Consider the following 19,153-nt stretch of genomic DNA (forward strand, 5'->3'; position numbering starts at 1 on the left):
TCTCGACGATCCACCTGTCTTTCTTCCTGTTCTCGAGTGTGTAAACTTTTTCCTCTGATATTTATCTCAGAAGAGGAATTTGGCCAGTCTTTAGATGCCTTATGATCTTGGTGCAGCTCTCCAGAAGCTAGGCTTTAGTGGCAGAAGAGAGTAAGTGAGCCTGTCCATGGGCATAAAAGGTAAAGCCCAAGTTCTTGACTACCTTATTTACAGTCATCGTGTTTACGGAGCGGTCCTTGGCCAGCTTCGATATGGGCTTTGTTTTATTCACCTCAATTGAAGTCTTTAAGCCGGCTATGAATGTAAGGATCCTATTGTCGGTTCAGAGCTATTAAAAAACGTACTGGTGATGTCGCCTGACTCGTTTAAAACCTCGCAAATGGCTGTCTTGGGATACGCGGATTTATTATAATTTATACAAAAAACAAAACAAAAAAAAACTATTCAGTGTCCTTCTTGAATAAAAAGAAACATATTTGATGTAAAGTGAAAGAATAGGAAATAATAAAGAGGAATAAAGAATGGGAAGAAAATTTAATAAAGTTTTTGTAATCACCTTCTTTGTACAAAGCTTTACAATATCTCAAATTTCGTCTGAATGATTGTGTTTGGAGTTTTGATAAAATTATATCAACTAATAGAAAAAGTCTTAAAAATACTAATAATATTAGTTACAGAAAAAATAGTTGAAAACTGATGCTATTATTACAAAAGTAGTGATCCTTCCAAAAACTGTTTTAATAGAAATACCACGAAGAAAACTTGACAAAAATCTCATTTTGCAACACTATCCGATCTCCCCTACCAATAAAACTGTTTCCCCATCACTTTCTTTAACGATGGTGACCACCCCCAAAATATGTAGGTACATTAATTAATTAGTTTTCAAGGACCTTTAGATGATTAATTTCCAAACTAGTATTTATATTACACTCAATTGATAAATGAGTCTTTGGCACTTATATTTATTAATATTAATATGAAAATGCTATTGATAGCCCATTAAGCATGATGCTTAGTATGAACAATAAATCATGCCTTTATTTCAACCATTATCAAATGTGTACTATATCATTGCATCAAAGGAAGTAATGTGTCTGGGTGGGAAGAGGCATGCATGGAATGAAGGAAAAATGAAAGCAAGACTTTAATAATTGTCTTCCTTAATGAGAGGTCGGATTTGTAAGGAGATCAATTTAAACAATGTACACCCGGGTGCAGCGAAAAAATCTTTAACTTCGTTTTTGCTACATACATCTAATGATGCTAAAAAAACAACTAGATCTTCCTATGTGTCTTACAATGCAGAGAAAATAACATTTGATTGTGACTAATGAATTTTGGTCCATGCAATTTTAACGCTGGCAAGAAACCAACGGAGATGTTACTATAGGTCCAAACCAACTACCCAGACATGCAAGTGGTGTTCCAGAAGGATGGTGCGCCTGTACACCCATCCAAAAAGGACCAGATGGGGTTGTAAGGCACCTTGCCTTTCTGGCCAAAGAAAATATGGCTCCCTACTCACCAGATGCCAACCTATTGGACTTTACTTTTTAGGTGATGTTGAGTCCATGGCCATCATCTTCCGCCACCCGAATATCAACACCCTCAAGGACATCGTCAACCGGCACTGGGATGCCATGTTTGAGGACTATATCCGCGTTGGATGCAACGCCTTCCAGGGCTGCCTGAAATCCATCATTGGTGCCAAGGGAGGCTACATCAATGATTATGGTCGCCAAGATATCATATTACTTATTTTTATTTTATTGACAAACCCTATTACAGCTGGTTGCTAAAATACATCTTGTGTAACAAGAACAATGTTACTGTTATGTATATTAGTTGAACGTTCGGTTGCTATTGTGTACATGGCATTGATGCAAGATTAAAACAAGTCCCGCTGTTCCCGAACTAGTAATTGTATGGTTACATGATCTTTTATTGATTTATATTGAGTGTCCGTTTTAGAGTATGCATATTCTAATCAAAGAAAGATGTAAGGGTCTTCCTATTCGTGTAGCACGTCATTACCTTTATTGCATCGTGCAAACTTTCATACGAAAATAAATTTAAAAAAAACCCACAATCCTTTGGTAGTAAGTTCATTACTTTGGAATTATTATTAAATAATGTTGAAAAGTGTTTGATTAAAATTGAACTAATAAGTGGTCACAACACTGATAGGGAGAAAAGAAGCAGAAACATCGATAGATGACAAAAAAATGCAGCGTACAATGTACGGAGTGAAAAGTTATCAAAGTGATGAAAGTTGGGGGAAAATGTACATTCCATGTATTGGCCAATACATTTTTGGATTCAAAATTATTTTTGTACAACATGGAGGAACAATCAAATATTTAGCCCTTTAAATCGTTAGGCGAACACTTCTCTAACCAAAAGTTTCATAAACAATATTTAATTGTCTTTGGGTGGACTACGTCTTCATTATCAATAATGGATTAGACATATTTATGACGTTGGATAAAATTTAGAAGCTCCAAATCCTAGACTATCAGAAAAATGACATTTGGGAGTACCTACTCTTAGATATAGGAGTAGTCTTGGACCAGATTCAAACATCACCTAGTGACATTATAAGTAAACTTGTATTTCCCGAAAATATTAAAGAACTGAGATTCGGGTACTCTAACTTTGACGGATTTTTAACAAAAACGAGGGATTTTTAAGAGCTTAAAAGCTATTAATTAGGATTACCTAATATTATTTATACTGAGCCTAACATCTCAATTTATCTAGATAAACAGCTGCATGTTGTAGTTAGTCCAATGTTATTATAACAAGAATTGTAGTAATAAATAATATTTATGTTCTAATTGTAATTACATTTGGTTATTCATTGCTTCAGACTCAGCAAAAAGGTAACCTTAATATAAACTTTGGGTAAAATGATCATAGAATTCAAAATACAGATGTTGCTGAGTTTGCTTTCACCGATATTGATGTATAAAGATCCAGATCCAAGAAAACTAAATATTTTATTTAAAAAAAATAATATTAAACTCTTAGTCAATATTTTAAAAATACTTCTATTCGTTTCAGGGAGGTTTTCTTTTAGTTTGTGCGTTTTATAAGATTAGATCATAGTTTTCACAAGAAAAACACAAAAAAAAAAAAAAAAAATCTGTGTGCTATACATTAGTCATCATACCATTCCCTCTTCTTTGCTATAACATAATATACTTACTCACTTCACTGTACTATGAACGGGTAATTGAGTGTATAAATTTTAATAGCTGTTTCACTTTTAACATTAATTGATTTTTGTGAGAATGCAAGACTGTTCTATTGCCCCGGGATGTACAACAAGTCATTTGGGAAATAAAAAGACGGATAACAAAAGTTCCCATGGAATCTCAAGGAGTGAAGGAAAGTGATACAGGTCAATGAAAAGGTTTGAGAGGATTATCCTTATCCCTCAAATACTTCTAATACTTAATTCCTTCAAATAGAGGTGGCTTCTTTGCACCATCAGAAATCTTCTATAAACTAGTTATTTTGTAGCCTATTTCTACCAAAAAAATTGGAACAATCTTACACTCTTAATAACTAGTATATATTCGGAAAGAAATCAATCTTTATTTACTGCTGCCGTTATTCAGAAAATGGAGGTGGAAGACTGAATAAATATTATATCAAATAAAAATGTAAATTTGTTTATATCTTTCTAAAAAAGCAAACATCTTTACTTTGAAAAATATACTCTGTATTCAAGATTAATTTGGTTAGAGAAGAGAGGGATCATGCTTGGCAAAGTAATAAGTGGAGCAAACTTTGATAAGAAAGATTGTACTCTTGATCAGACAAAGTCATTTATTAATTATTTCATGAAAAATCTATTTATGTTGCTTTCACAGTTTTTTCTATCATTCATCTATCATTATCCACCTAATTAGTAAACTCAATTCTCACAAAACATAATTAAAAATTTCCCAATTTTGAGACAAAAATATATGATTTATTTATTGGACGTGACTATATTTGTAATGACGAATAATGTATTGTTTTATTTTTACTTTAGATAAAAGACCATAGTACTATGTAGATATAACCAAACCTTTCATAAACAATTTGTTTTTGACTTGGGGGAGAACGTTTTTATTCATAATGAGTTTTCTTGTCTACTTCAAACCTTTACTTTAAAAAAAACAGAAGGAAAATTTGAAGAAAAAGACTTTGGATAGTCATGTAAAGAAATTTTGGCAAGCTAATGCTATGTAAAGGTGTTTTTATATCTTTTAGAAATCATAAATAATTTAACTCAGTTGCTTTAAATCAGGAAGGTTCATCTTATGTTTTTCATTCCTGGACCCATAGATACATCCCTTTTAAATTTTCTAATCCCAAGAAATAACAGGATCCCGTTAGTAAATAATAATTACTGTGAAGTTTAAGTATTTTTTATATACTTTAAAAGAAAATTCAAACTGGTCTTTTCCATATGTTCTCTACTTCTAAATCATGACAAAATAGTTGATTTCAAAAGCAATTAACGTTCAGTTATGCTACCAATATCATTATTTCAAAGAATAAATCGTAAACACTTTAAACCAACTTCTTCATTTTATATGTATTCAATATTTAATTTAATGAATTATTATTTATAATTTAGAGAAGCTTATAATATTAAACAATTCAGGTTATTTCTTTGCCTCTGTTTATTTATTTATTAGTCATTTGGATTACAATAAAAGTTGCGGATCAAATCTGATAAGTAGATCATAGTAATTTGCCCTTCAATTTTTAAAGGGGTAAGTCACGCTTTATATTGCAAAAAATCCAATTTATAAAATGTGATCATAAGTGAAGTACTCTACCTAATATCTATTCTAGTTCAGTAATTGTTACCCTAAATATCCATCTCTCTTTTTCCTTGGGATCTCCAAAAGTCCTATCTATAGGTATATTAAATTAGAAAGATATTGAGCTTATATCTTACGATGTTTACTAAAGGACCAACTAGCTGGCTTTAAGCCTTGTTAAAATAATACTCGCTGAAATGCGCAGTTGCGGCTATAAGCTTTTCAACTAATCAGTAGCCAATGTGGTAAAAATAATATATATATATATAAATTATTTTAATTATTACATTATTTCTAGGACTTTAATTAAAAAGAGTTTCATCTCTTTGTGTACAATGTGCATACATGCGTGAAGATCCTTCTCTAAAGATCTTGTGTTTGATAAGGATTTTTTTTAAGAATTGAGAGCTGTATGTTTTTTTTAATATGTGCAATATACTGTCCCGTTTTCGGAAGTATATCTTTTTTCTCTATGTACTATTACCAATTCTCCTCTGTGCAAATAAAAAAACAAAACAGACAAAAAACAAAGGTTGAAGACTGTCTAGTCATTTTTGACGTAGTACAAACACTTTTTAATTTGAAAAAAACCGAAATTTTTGGGTAGAACCTAAACATTGTACCATATCAAAAATAATAATAGAGTCAAAAATTGGAATGTATATATTTTTTAGTATGTATTTTTGAAATGATTAAATACACTGTATTGTACAACATTTTTTACAAAGAAACCAAAATACTGAAACAAATATCGCTAGTTCATTTTTTTTGGTGTTTTCTCGAGTATTGACCAAGAAAATCAGAAGTAGTACTAAACAAATATTTTTGGGCCCCTATGTTATCAATAAGTATTTTTTCGTATAACAACCAAAAAAAAAAAAAAGTACTAGAATCCATTTAACTAAAAATGTAATTTTTTGGGGGAAATATTCATTTTTTCCACATTGAGTAAAAAGAAGTACGCGCTATATATTTTATTGGTTGTTTTTTCCCTAAGGAATAATCATTTTAGGAAAATATTGAAAACTTTTGAAAGATATTTTGAAAATAAATAAATAATTTAAGAACCACTTTAATATATACATTAATGCTTGACAAATAAACACAATAGATCGATTTTTTTTTGTTATTTAGAGACTTTAAGATCCTTGCAGAACTTATAAACATTGATCAAAATGCCTGGAACTATTTATTTCTTCTTTTTTATGAAAAATAGAACATTTAAAAACAAGAACAAAAAATAAGAGTTATGCACTAACTAGTGTTGGGGCTAAGTTCGAAAACCTTACACCGGTTGGATCAGTTTCTACTAAAAATTGGGTTTGGAGTTGGTCTAACAAAAAAAAATGGTCGGGATCTGTTTTACTTTAGATTCGGTTGTTGTTTTTTTCAAAAAATTTAATTTTCTGTGAATAACTGAATTTTTCAGATTAAAAAAAAAAAAATATTTCAAATTTATTTTTGAAATTAAAAAAAATTCATAATAATTAAAATTTGTTTTTTTAATTTTTTTCCAAAAAAGTATTATATTTTATACTTTTTTTCAAAAATTTTTTTTGTAAAAAGCTATGAATTTTTGAAAAAAAAATTCAAGAAATTAATTATTTGAAATTAAAAAAAATATATATAATTTTTGCTTTTTTTTATCAAAAAAAATTCCAAAAACCAAGAATAACCTAAAAACCTAAAATCTTTTAAAATTTGGTTTAGACCGATTCCATTCCTAATTTGTTGATTATGTCATGTATGTTACAAAATTTTGACCATTGACTTGCAATGACGTCATAGGAAGTTAAAGATACTGCATAAATCAGGGAGATAGAGGAGAAAATCCTTCTTCAGATTGATTCCGAAAAATCGGTCTACCATTTAAAAACGGTTAAATTTCAGAATACAGTCTTAGATCCCGATCTAGACCAAAAAATCTCAGGACCGAACCGAAAAAAAAAGTTTGGTCTAGAACGGTGTCTCAACCCTATGTAGTACTAGTTTATTCATAAGCATATTTTAATTAAAGTATTGAGAAAAATATGTTTATTTAAGTTAGACATAATGTGTATGTAAATATAAGGATTTTAGGAACACACACACACACAAAAAAAATCTATGTACTGTGTACACATAAGACACTGGGTTGTCGTACTTGGATCTTTGTGTGTGGTGTGACGAATGAACAGCTGTATTTTTGTAAAACCAAGTCATTTGTTTTGTCCACTTTTATGTTGTTGCTTGTGTAAGTAGGTTTCTACACCTTTCTTCGTACAGCTATTTTCCCTAGACGCACTCACGGAATAATCAGACATAATTTTTAATTCCCACATGAGTGGAACAAATAAGGAGGGATGTATAAAACGAAACGAGAAGAAAGAAAAGAACCACCCTCATCATTTTTTACTCCATTTCCTTCAAGATGGGAAGAAAAGAAAAACATGGTAAAGAACAAGCCTTATTATTACATATTTCTAGAAATTATATGACTAATTATATAAGTCAATAGTAATAATTAAGTGGTGATTAGGCGTCAACGAACAGACAAATTTTGTTCGTTGAAATATAGAAGATAGCTCCCTAAAAAATCTTTTCAGTGTTACTCAACGTTTTTCATGAGTATACTCACACGTAGCTACTTAATACTTAGATGTTCTCTCCTCAAGAATAAAAATAACAGTTTGAGAAGAATAAAAGCCTTTGTTTTTGGTTGTCAACAAGAGCAACAAAACTAGCAAGCAAAAATAACAACGCTAAATATATATACACCTTTTTTAAAAAAGTTCCTTAATTGGTCAGATTGCACTAATTAAGTATAGGTAAACATTATAGTATGGCAATTACTCCAATTACTCTTCTGACTTAGCCATTGCCTTTGAAGTCTATTTACATAAAGTATATTTCCTTCTCTAGGAGCACAAACCAACACATTTGAGTTCAAAAGAATAATTACTTCCGAGTGGCTTGTACATGAGCTCTGTTAATTGTATTTTTCTTCTAATTTTTTAAGATCACCGGATGACTGATGAGCCGAGGAGTACTTTTGTTCCAAGAGCGCTCCCTGGTTGATTTTTAGCTACAAATTGCTAAGTCTCATTTAAAGTCACATTCATTATTTTTGTATTCTTTAAACGTACTTCCATTTCTTTTTTAATATGACTTGAGGTGTATAAAATATGTGCTAGAATGCGGGAACGACTTTTTTAAGTTACAAACTGATCCTGATTTTTTCATTTTCAAATGCGGCTGTCATTATTAGTCATTTCTTGGTAAGGAAACATCTAAGTATGAAGTAATAACTATGTCGGTGCTCACAAACGACGGAGAATAACAATTAGGATTTGCTCCTCGGGAGCAATAAGTGTAAGTCTTTGTTGGAATCGAAGTATAATTAAGGATGCCATTGGAGTAATTGCTATATTAGGAGTGGGATTTGTGTTCATTTCCTTCCTCTTACGACTGACTATGCAGACGAAATTAATCACTAATATAAATCCCTTTGCAGTAGTGATACTTGTATTATAAGATTCCAGCCCTAGCTAAAAATAATAATGTGTATTTTACAATTACAGAGGCCCCAACTCTACCAAATATTAATTCACTAATCTCTTATGATTCCAGTGTATTTTGTTGTGAGTCGGATGAGGTTACAGAATTAGCAATAGGGTACCCCATGGTCTTTTAAACAACAACCATAGACAGGGCCGTACGCAGGATTTTTTTTTTGGGGGGGGAAGGAGGGGCTCCCAAAAATCTATAAATATTTACAAAAAAATGCAAAAATCTACACCTGTACAAAAAAAAATGAAATTTACTGAAAAAAAATTTTAAAAATTAATTTTTTGGGAAAAAAATTTCAAATATTACATTTTTCAAATTTTTTTACAAATAATTGACAGAAAGTTAAATTTTTTAGAAAACAATTTTAAAAATTACATTTTTTGCTCTGCTACATAATTTGCCTGAAGAACCTTTTTTTCAGCAAATAAATCTTGAAAAAAAATCCCTATTTGTATAAAAATTTTTCACGCTGCCCCAAAAAAATAATAAAAAAAATAGTCAAAATCAAAAATTTCTTATTTTGGGAGGGACGCTATAGACCCTCCAGCCAACTCCCTGCGGACGCCGCTAGTACACCATTAGTGAACATGAGAAAGTGAAGAAAATGAGACCTGAGAATAAAATATTGGTAAGCCAATTAGAAAATTAATTCGTATTTCTTCTGAAAGTATAAAAATAAATAGATAAATTCCACTATACCTATTATTCCCTAACGAAATTTCAATAAAAGAAATATTCTCTTGAAGTTAGAATTCATACTACTCAGTATGGACCCGTGTCCCACAAACTAAATTTAGTGGTGTCAATATTTTGTAAATTGTGCTAATTTTATTAATAATAAAAGCTGTTTTATTTATATCGAAATTAATAAAATCAATTTATATAAATTATAAAACAAAGACATTAATAGCCTAATTGAAATGAATGTTAAATGCAATCATAAAGATCTATTTAATGCAAAGCTGATCATAGTTTTACTCCATCTATGCACAAATAAATAGGCTTGAAGATTAAGTGAAAAATAAGCGTTGTTTGTACTTTTTGTTCATTTCCGAGTGCCCCAATTATCAAAAGATTAACATAAAAAAAATCTTCGAACTACGGTAATTTAGTACAAATTTTTTCACTCATTTTCTATTTGTTATCCAAAGACATTTTTTACGCCAGAATCACAGCTAAAAACAAGTGGTAAAATGTGATCATTTTTTATTTAAACTCATTTGAATAAAAGGATTCTTTCTTTCCGTTAGGTGGACATTGGGTGTCATGAATTACTCTATATCTAACTGCGCAATCTTCATCCTTTTAATATAATTCAAAAGGTCAATTCTCCCAAAGGAAGTAAATATCACATACGTCATGAGGAAATGATTATAAAATGATGTCATTTGTAATACCGGAAAGTAAAAATCCCAAGCTAAAAGAAGTTTTTTCATTGGCATTAAAATTGAACACATTAAAAGAAGTGAACAGAAAAATTGTTAACTGATACAAGTCCGCAAATTGGTATTTTAACTTTACTCATAAGAGAGAGGTTTTTGCAAGGCAACCTTTGTTTCTCAGATATATGTATCTATATTACCTAAAAGGCATGGAAATAGTAATATACTACTTTAAAAAAAATTAAATTTGGGAAGCTGTTTATTTATTATTATTTTTTTTTTGTTTAAAAAAATATGCATTTCCTTGAGACATGAGATAATTATGTTCCTTATATACCATGTAGAACAAAATTGCTTCTAATGAGACAATCCAAGTTAATTATTTCAACTTCAAGAATAAGAAGGAAGAAAAACAGACTTGGGAAAATGATTCAATTAGTTAAAAAAAAACCTATATAGACAGAAATGAAAAAATATGATACTTGAATTATCATTATTATTAATACAAAGGTCGTTTGAAAAGTCCACCCAAAGTCCGAGATATGGCAGTACTGTGCGCGTATCGCGGTTATATTTTGTTAGTAGCATCTATTGTAGTAGTTACTACTCCATAAATCAATGATGAAATCCATGATATGGGGATGGATGACAGAAGAGTGAAAGCGTGTCAGATTGCTAGTGCTGTGGCCATCTCCAGTTGGAAGCCTATTTCCATTAATTTTGCGACCACATCTGCTGTGGTGTGAGATGGCGCATTGTCGTGATGGAAATGGATTTTTTGTGGCCCAATAGTGGGCCTTTTTCTTGCAACAAACGGTGTAATAACGACGAAGAATATGCATCTGCAATAGTTTTAGTCTTTTCCAGGGAGTTGATGAAGATTATTCCTTATGAATCCAAAAAACAGTCGCTGTAATTTTTCCGGACTATTCCTCGATCCAAACGAATACGAAACAGAAAGAAATAGACCGATCTGGATGAAAGATTGGGCGTGTTCTTCTAAAAAAGATGCTACTAGTTAAATATAACCTCGATACACGCAATAGTGACATCTCTTGGAGTTTGCACGGACTTTTCAAACGACCCTCATATTATTTTCAACTATAAAAATGAGATTGAAGAAACAAATAAAGGAAAAACGATTTAATCAGTCATAAAAACATTTTTCTATTTTCAGTATAGTAATATTTGATCAACGCTCGATTTTGTAGGCTTGTAGGTTCAGGAGCGTCAGCAGAAATTTTTTTTTGTTAAGTTTTTTTCTGAGTTGTTTCATAGCTATTCTCAAAGGATTATATTTTTTGTAAAAAAATTCAAAAAACCATAGCTGTTCTTGAAAAAACTGAATTTTTGGAAAAAAGTTTGATCAATAGGAAATATCACATGTTTTAGTAAGAATAAAAAAATCCTTATTGACTACTGATATATATTTTAAATGGGATTGAGGTCCAGAGACTGGTAAGGCCACTCCATAACCTAAATTTGCTTCGTTTTTAGCACTCCCTTTTGCTTTGGCCGTATTTTTAATGTCATTATCTTGCTAGAAGATCTATCAACGACCCATTATCAGTGCCCTACAATACAGAAAGTTACCACCTCCGTCCCTGAGGGTGGGGATGATGTTCTTAAGATTATATTCAGGATTTTTCTTCAACTCAAACACTTTTTTGAGGTCATATAATCTATCTCAAACTTAATATAAACATACTATTAAAGTTGTATAACGTTTATTTCCTACACATTACATTATGTATATATAAATGACTAAAACTCTAGGACAAATTCAGATTTTTTAATATTTTTTGAAAGGTATTTTTTATTGTACACATAGATTAGAGAAATATAAAATATTAAGAAGAACTGCGTAACCAAAAACATAAATAAAACGTTGTATTTTAAAATGCGACCAAACAACAATAAAAATATCAAAAATAATTAATGACTTAAAACACAGGAAGGATAGGTGTAAACTGGTGTAAAAGTCATCAATTAATGACGTTAGTCTCTCTTCAAAAAGTTTCATACTGTCAGAGGACCCTCTTCAACGTAAAATAGTTAGCACAGAATCTGATATACAATACTTATTCAAATCAAGAGCAGATTCCCTGGAGTTATCTACTAAGTTTAGGATCTGTTGGGGAAAAGCGGTATATCTCACAGAGGCAGATATACATAATTATTGGCCCAGATCTTGCTTGTACAGTGAGGTGGGAATCAAATTTTCGCCTACTTTAAACCTTGATAACTTGAAGACGACATTATCAAAAAAAAACCAGTTACCAAATAGGAAAGCTATGCTTGTCAGCTGACGATATGTAGTTCAGTTAGCATCATGCCGTCATCATATGAGGAGATAAAGAGCTACAAGTAGAATGAGGAGCTTTCGAGGTCCGCCGTAGTCATGCCATTCGTTAATAATGGAGGTGAAATCTCCAATTCAACGATTGTTTCAACCTTACGAGTGAATTTACGGACTGTTCAGCGTATCCGTAAGAAGCTAGAGGCACCTGGGATGTTGGCGCCACCATAAAGAGGGCACCCAAGGAGGAGGGCGCCGCCAGGAAGGTCAGGGACACTGACTCTGTCGACAAGGTGAAAAAGTTGGTTGAGGATGACCCTACTAGGTCCATGAAGGCCGGAGACAGTTTCTGGGTGTGGCAACAGGACTCAGCACCCTGCCATGTGTCCAAAATCTCCATGCAGTGGTTAACCGAGAACTGTTATGACGTCGTAACCAAGCATTTGTGGCCTCCTAACTCTCCTTAAACCTTAATCTTTTTGGACTATTTTGTCTGGGGCTTTGTCGAGAGACATACCAATATACATCTCCATTGCACCAAGGCCAGCCTAATGGACTCCATCAAGGAAGTATTTGGCAACATGGACAATGGATAGTCAGAAGAGCCTGCGGCCAGTTCAGAGGCCGTATTGAGTCCGTTATTGATGCCAACGGTGATTATGTCGAATGAATGGCTACTCTATACCTATATGCTCGTCATAGTTTTGATTTTCAATAAAAAAGGTAAAAAATATATATTTTGTGTTGGTTTTTGTAGAAAAATATTTTGGCAACAATTTGATCCCCGCTCCCTTTAAATTATTACACAATTAGCTAGCTATGAGAGCTGAAACATTTAAACAGAGCAAAATGTGTTGCTCGACTTTCTTGGAATAACTTTCTGGAAACACCAAATACATTTGAGGCCTTAATTACCATAACGTTATACTCTGTCATATACATGTTGAATGTCAAAAACTCTTGAAGTATTTGTACACAAAATGGCATTCAACGAATTTACAAGCTTGGTCATTTTAACATTTTCATATTTCATTTATTTGTTAAACGATTATTAAAAATTTATAATCAAGTAAAAGCATTGAATCAAATTTAATAATTGTTATTTTATAAACAAGGGTTGTTAAATGGAAAATACAAATGTATAAATATTTTGTTTATTTGTCAGCCAATTATTGAAGATTAAAATTGAATAAATGGGTTGAACATAACAAAATAATTGGTTTTTTATAACCATACTAGATAATAGATATAATTCTCTTATAGAAAGGCCTATAAAGTTAAGTTTTTGTAATCCTACGTTGTTACAAAAGTTGTTTGAAGGAAAATGGGATTGTATTAATATTTCTTTAATTTGCCAACCGATTATTGAAATCCCAAATAAAAGAAATAACTTGAATGAAAGTGAATGATTCTTATTTTATAAAATTAAATAAAAAATCATTGAACAAGGCTCCATTTAAGCTCCGCAGTGATTACATTGTGACATAGCCTAAGGTACATACAATAATAATCAAATAACATCATTTGCAAGACAATTGTTCATTTCTCTCAAGATCAAACGGAGGTTGTCCCCTTTGATTCATTTAAAGCATCAAAGAACAGTGGGATCCAGAATGATGTACAAATATTTACAAAAAAGATTCCTTGACCTTAATTGAGTCGTAAAATAAATTATTTCTGCACCAATCAAAGGGATGGGATTTATTCTCTCTACACACAGCTGTTTTTGATGTTCTTTCTTATTTAATTTACAAAAAGATTCTTTTGACGAATAAATAAATATAACTTTTTTTTTCTTCATTTAAACTCTTTTACACTATAATTATATATGTAAGTATACAGCGTTTTAAGTGACGTCATCATATTATAAGTCGGCCATTTTGTTAGAGCAATTAAATATCCAAATTTTATAAAAATAAATCCTAGTTTGTATAATCAAAAGTGTTTAGTTTTGGCATTTTAAAGCCTTCAAATGAAGTTAGTACTAATTAGGTTTGGAGATTGAGTGGAAAATTAGTGTTGTTCATTCTGTCTGTTCATTTTTGAGCTTCTGAGCGCTTGAATGACAAAAATTGAACGATTAACGTAAAGAATCTTTAAATGACAGAGAATTACGCTGAACGGCTTTCAGTCTAAGTTTTAGTTGGACTATGACTAGAATTGAGGATATAAAAAAAACCCGGAATAATTCCTACTGATGTTCTTGCTTGATTTGGAGTGGGACATTGTGTATATTTTCTGTATCCCCGCATCTAATTTAATGAAATGTTATACAGCTAAGCTGCTCTCATCTCAAAAATTCTTCAAATTTTCATCGTTAGGATGTTAATTCTTGGTATAGTTTTATTACATACCGAAAAGGCATACGAATTACAAACTTATTTATAAGTAACTTTGCAACTTTAATGACTTCAGAAGATGAATTCTGAGAATGGAAGAAAAAATTGAATACGCCACGAAGACAAATGATAAAGTGACGTCATTTGAAGTACCTGTAAAATATTACCTTACTATGACATCGTAGCCAACTAAATTTGGACAAAAACTGATGATTTGGTCATCGTTTCTTTAAAAAAATAAACGGATGAACGGAAAAAGTGTAAACGGATCATAGCCTTATAACAATTAACAATCTTGCCTGCGACATGATGTAGTTTTGGTTTAAAAATGTAATTCTGTGACGTCAGTAAAAAACACTCAATATACAAAAGCTATTAAAATGACAAGAAATCAAAAAATGGTACTCACAGTAGAAGTATAAATAGTTCTTATCTTACCTTTTAAATTCGTTTATTATTGTTTTTTTAGTGTCTAACTCTTCAAATACGCAATGTTTGAGGGAACATTAGGTAATAAAGACAGAGACTTAAAGAAACTTCTTCTTATCGCAGGTTCTTAATTTTCCTTACATTTTATCTTTTAATGTACACACAAAATAGAGTCCGTTTACTCTAAAATTACGAGCAACAACCCTGTGTTAGAGATGCACTCATACATCCAAACGATCAAACTTTCAATCAAAAAAAAAAAAAGGAAAAATCCCTAAATCAGTTGATGTCAAGCCAATTAAATAATTTCCCACAAATCTTGATCTATTTTAAGAGTGATCATGTGTATACCTGTACAAAATATGATTTGTTTGAACGACAAATGTAGAATGTTTCGGAGGAGTTTAGCTGTTAGAACGTTTCATTATACTTACTAGGAGAAGCTGAAGGAAATATAGACAAATGCCACTTTGTCTCTTGTGATCACATTATATTTAGTTAGATGTTCTCTCTTCAATAATTATGCAAAGAGCTTTGGAAAATAAAAACACTGTTCATGTTGCAATAATCAAAATTATCCTACTCTATTCATGTCAAATTTTTTAGAACTATAATTAAAGGGATATGCTTGATGTTTAACATATATACATTTTTTGATATTAGAGAAATAATACCGCTGTATTTAGATTATAGTAATCAGTGTTTCAATTCATTGACATATTTTTTATGTAGTGGAAGACACAGGACAGGAAATGGAAGAGTATGAATGTATGGTGCAAAGGTTACACAAGGGATTATTGACCTTTTGGAAGTGTGATCAATTTAAGGAAATAAACTCAACACTCAACGATATTATCGAAATTGAAAGGAGTAGGTACTTGATGTGCAATTCATGACTGATCAAGTCTATCAAAATACCAACTATTATTGTAAATTAAAATATTATACCCTATAGAGATTATTCTACAATATGGAATTGATCTGAATCTAAAGGAAAAATTAATCATTCTTTGACATATTGTTGATATTGTGCAGACGGTAGAGGTAGGTATTTAAGAAAAAAAAATCGTCTGTTGTAAATGAAAACACCTGGTCATATTAGAGGTTAGATCGTTTGACCTTTTCGGAAGTGTGCCTTTAAGAAAGCCAACTTCCTACCAATCACAACATTTTCAAAATTGAAGGTGTGTAAAACTTGTAACCTAAAATATATGTAATTCTAAATCTCAGTGATATTGGACAGATAGTAACGTATGAAAAGTAGAGCTGTTCGTTTGTACAACTGACTTCCGATCCCAGAGTTTGTTATTTTTGAAATTGCGATTAAAACAAAAATAACTATCAGTTACACTACTTTAATGATATATGATGGTCTAGAAAAAATAAGAAGAGTATGGAGGCAGAAGAGGTGAACAAGATAGCTCGAAGAGAAGAAGAAGTGAAGTGTGACTGAGGTCCAAATATATATTAAGATTGTAAAAACGGTTGTTTCATAAAGAATATATATATATATATAGAGCCCTGAAATTGTTAATGTACCTGGGGCTCTCATGTCTAATTGAATAATTAATTATTATCTTGACAATTACATATAACTAATTATCGTCAATTCCTATCAACAAATTATTATCACAGATTGTAGTTAAGCAGGAAAAAAATCATTGGCACATTAAACGAATGAGAGATTGATGGGCTTTATTGGAAAGGATCTGTGTTAGGGCCAAATTATTATGCCCTACAAACAAATGAAGGTTCTTAACTATAGTTAAAATTCAGTTTCATAAACTTGAATACAAGACCTATAATTGACCGAAATATGTCTATGAAATAGGTTTGTAAATATGAAGTAAAAAAATAAATTATATATTTTTCTGTTTCTTGTAGTTTGTTTTAGATTGTTTATGGGTTAATCAGCACAAACTATGAAAAAAGGTATTTGTATTTCACAAACACTTGCTATTTACAGGTATTATGTACACTGCTTGATTAAGACATAAAATAAATTTGTTGCCCTTGTAGGGCAAAGAAATAACAACATTTAAACTGCAAAAATTGTACTCGTAACATTCCAAGACTATGAAGGTTCTTTACAGAATAGAAATGCATTCTAAATGCCTTTAAATTAAAGTATTTAAACGTTCATTTCTGCATAGACAAATATCCCTCAACTTACAAGGAAGGAGGGAAAACAAAAATAAATTAATTCTCTAGAGCACAATTTAAAATATGTATTTTGTTTCAAAATATTATGAAAAAAAAGAGTTATATCCGCTCTTAGCTTTATTAATTAGCCCGTTGAAGAAGTGAATCGTCAGAACTGTTGCATTTATTCTTGTAGATTTATGATGATGGAAGAAGAGGATTGGACTAAAAGACTCTAACCTTTTTGCTTTTATATTTTTCTTCACATTACCAAAGAATTTTTCCGCTTGGGACAGATAATAAACTGACTTTGGCAAAGATTGAGACATCTCAAGCCATTTTTGGCATGATACAGACCATTTAAAATGTTGAAGAAAAAAAAATCAATTTTTGAGTCGAAATTAGACATTTTTTGGCCTATGTACCTTACCAAATATGACTCAAAAATGGTATATTTTTGAGTATTTGGTGAATGAGTAAAATGTGCACATTGTTCTTTAATAATTATAGAGGTCTAAGATTTGCTCAATGATTTGCAGTTTCTCGGTTTTATCCAAGAATAGAGGCCGTATCCAGTATTACTCAGAGTAATTAGGTGCCCACAACGTACGAGCAGACCAACCTTGCTTTATTAGTATATGTAGCTAGATATCCAGTGACTCAAACAATATTAAATACCGGTATGTTAAAAAAAAAGACCGAAAATGAATGGTGTCACCTTCACAATTTGAAGAATGTTTAAAACGTCTTATGAAATTAGCTACAAATATTCATAGGGAGAAGGAAATAAGTACAAATACCACTTCATTTCTCTAGGCAAGAATTACAACGATGTCGATCCTCAATTCTACTCCAAGGTCATCAAGGACTTAAACCTTTAACTCCACCCCAGAAATCCTCAGAGTTAACTATTGTCTTTTAAACACTAGGAAGTACTTCATGATAGTTTTTTTATTATCCTCCGGATAAAAGGAGGTGTTTATGCAGGGGATATAAATAATAACACGATCGCAGAACATTCTATTCGACAGCAATGGAATAAGGAATGAACAGTTTGTTGCTCTTCAAAAACAAGACCAAAAACAAAAAGGAAAACAAAAAAACGTTAACCAGATCCTCATAACCATGAACGAAGGAACAATCGAGTGACTCTCACAAAACAAGGTCAAACCAAAAATTCAACAACAATATATAATAACCCATTTTTTTGTGAGTGTGTTACTTCGTTATTGTTAACAGGGACGACTCAAGAATAAATAAAATGATTTTTTATTTTTTTTATACACGTTTTACTTTTTTTTCTTTCAATGAGCTGCAGGTTAAAAGAAAAAGGTAAAAACGAAGGAAAATAATAATAAAAAATAACAAAAAAAATAAAATAATAAGAATCTGGAAAATGTCTTCATCTCTTCTAAAGAATATCATAACAATAAAAAAAAAAGATTTTTATAGTTAGAAACCGAACAACGCCGCTTCGGCTTTTTCTTATAATAATATAATGTAGTTTTTTTCTCTCTATATTTTTTTGAATAAGGACATAAAAATGATGATTTTTGTCTCGTTCAAAAGTAAGATAAAAAAAATCTCTTATACAAGGTACGTAGTCTGGTTTGACATCAATAATGATGGTCTATGTAGATACCTTTGATGTATATATACTTATATATAATTAGAGTGTACAGGAACCAAAAAAGTTAGGAATTCGTTAAACAGAATAATGTTTATTTTGCATTTTATTAATATAAACAAGATAATGATCATCATGTGTCTAAAAAATGGTCTTTGATTCGAAAATATGTAAAATGACGCATCAAAATGAAATTTGGATCTTTTTCCTTTCAAATTATCGATTTAAATCGAATATAGGATTTTTATATTATCTAGTATTATATATTAGGAGTATATCTTTCAACAGTATTTTTAGAGCACTGCTCTAATTTACCTCATGCAATGTGGATCTCCGTCCCAAACATACTGCCAATTTATAGATATTTTCTTTTAGTACCGTCTATTACGCGCATTTATTTTGACGTTCTCTTCATTTTTACTAATCAGCTATCTAATATATTATCAAATATACTTTTATTGTTCATTTATGCCAAATAAGAAACACTACTATACTTATCATTTTTTTAATACGAAAGCTGTTTATCAAACTCTTTTAAATACTCTTTGAATTACGGTCAT

General features: G+C 30.9%; 1 protein-coding gene across 2 annotated transcripts in view; it reads right to left on the reverse strand.

Moving 5' to 3' along the window:
- The window catches only part of LOC121130128 (uncharacterized), a 72,150-nt gene that overhangs the window by 33,204 nt on the left and 19,793 nt on the right, over positions 1-19,153 (reverse strand). The window contains exon 1 of one of the 2 annotated variants that reach the window (XM_040725854.2): positions 14,834-14,916. The exons of the other annotated variant lie outside the window; for it this stretch is intronic. The gene's annotated coding sequence lies outside the window, so the exon portion shown is untranslated. Of the gene's footprint in view, positions 1-14,833; positions 14,917-19,153 lie in introns of those variants that run through there. 2 annotated transcript variants of the gene reach the window in all.

This window comes from Lepeophtheirus salmonis, chromosome Z (genome assembly GCF_016086655.4).
Source record: "Lepeophtheirus salmonis chromosome Z, UVic_Lsal_1.4, whole genome shotgun sequence".
Lineage (NCBI taxonomy): Eukaryota > Metazoa > Arthropoda > Copepoda > Siphonostomatoida > Caligidae > Lepeophtheirus > Lepeophtheirus salmonis.